Source organism: Austrofundulus limnaeus, unplaced genomic scaffold (genome assembly GCF_001266775.1).
Source record: "Austrofundulus limnaeus strain Quisiro unplaced genomic scaffold, Austrofundulus_limnaeus-1.0 Scaffold328, whole genome shotgun sequence".
Taxonomy (NCBI): domain Eukaryota; kingdom Metazoa; phylum Chordata; class Actinopteri; order Cyprinodontiformes; family Rivulidae; genus Austrofundulus; species Austrofundulus limnaeus.
Genome location: NW_013952730.1, coordinates 220,481 through 222,005, shown reverse-complemented (window position 1 = coordinate 222,005; position 1,525 = coordinate 220,481).

Below are 1,525 nucleotides of genomic sequence, written 5' to 3'. Positions count from 1 at the left end.
ACTAGTTGGCAGCAGTGAGCCAGCCATTTGGCTCCTCTACCTCTTGAGCGCCAGAGAGTAAGGGTAGCATTAGCACTGTGAGTAAACATTAGCTTTTTTTTTTCAGAAAGAGGTTTTTATTTAATAGAACTTTTGGAGAAAAAAATCACAATATATCGCAATATATTGCCTTGCTTACAGTATCGCAATATATCGGGATATATCGTATCCGTGACCCCTCTGTTATGATATGTATCATATCGCCAAATTCTTGCCAATACACAGCCCTAGTGTTCATGCAGGAAAAACTAGTCTTACTTTAGTATTTATGGAATAAAATCATTGTTAGTTTAGTTTGTTAATGGTTCTCTGCATTATATATTCTCCAGATTGTATGCAAATTACAATTTMTTTTCATCTACAATAATTATTAATATCAACAATCCTTTCCTCTCTGCAGGTACTTTAATTTAAAGTGCATGTGACATCAAATTTTTGGAATAAATATGAATGCATATTTGAAAAGATAACATTGATAAAATATTGCAAATAAAACTTCAGACCTTTGAGATGAACAGTTGTTGAGATATTTGCATGTGAAGTAAAAGGAAGTGATGCCAAAGGGGAATGTCTGCATGTAAACAGCATTGTTACAACAGCTAACAACACAGACTGTAGAAGAGATTTTGATTTTTCTTTAAATTATTTTGAGTTTTGAGAGAGAGATGAAGAAGAGTCAAAGTTCAGTAWTGTTTCAATAAACAAAGACCAGGAAGTTCCTTTTCTTAGAGTCCCCCTTTGATGTCACTTCTTGTTTAACTTTGAGCCAAGTTCAAAAGATAATATGCCGGTTATGTGACAAAATGTGTAAAATCATATGTATTACACCCAGTTTCTTAAACATATTCTCTTTGTCTTTTTGTATTTGAAGGCTATGCATGTCACAGGCACTTTAAAGTCTTCTCATAATGTTCTGAAGTTTTTAGATTTAACTGCTCACCATATTAGACAAAGGCAAACATCCTTTTTAATATTTAATTGCTTCAATCTTCTCATCTGAGGGTCTGTCCTCCTGTATAATTTAGATGAACACATTTAGTGCACGGTTCTGGGAGAAATGGGTTTTTCACGCCTCCCCGAGCAGCCGAGACATTCCACCTTAAAAACCAAGAAGCTGTTTCCAGCATGGAGAGACAGAAACTTTAATCTGGTTTTATTTTCTTTACAGTAATGAATGAATTTCCTGTGATATTGTCCTGGCTTCATCTCCCTTTTGACGAATTGCTGAATGTGAATATATACAGTCAGCAGAGTTTTACAGAGAGAACAGGACAAGGGGGGTAGTAATAGTTTTAATAAATGTTTTATTTTCTTGAATAAATCAATGTCAGGTAACTAGTTTATATTGAAGAATATGGTTTGGTATAAAATGTGTCTAAGAACATCAGGGATTCTATTTTAAATGCTTTTCTTGAGCCATTTTTATTCTTTTTATTTTTTATTTTTTGTCAGATTACTATACATATATATATACAGTATATATATA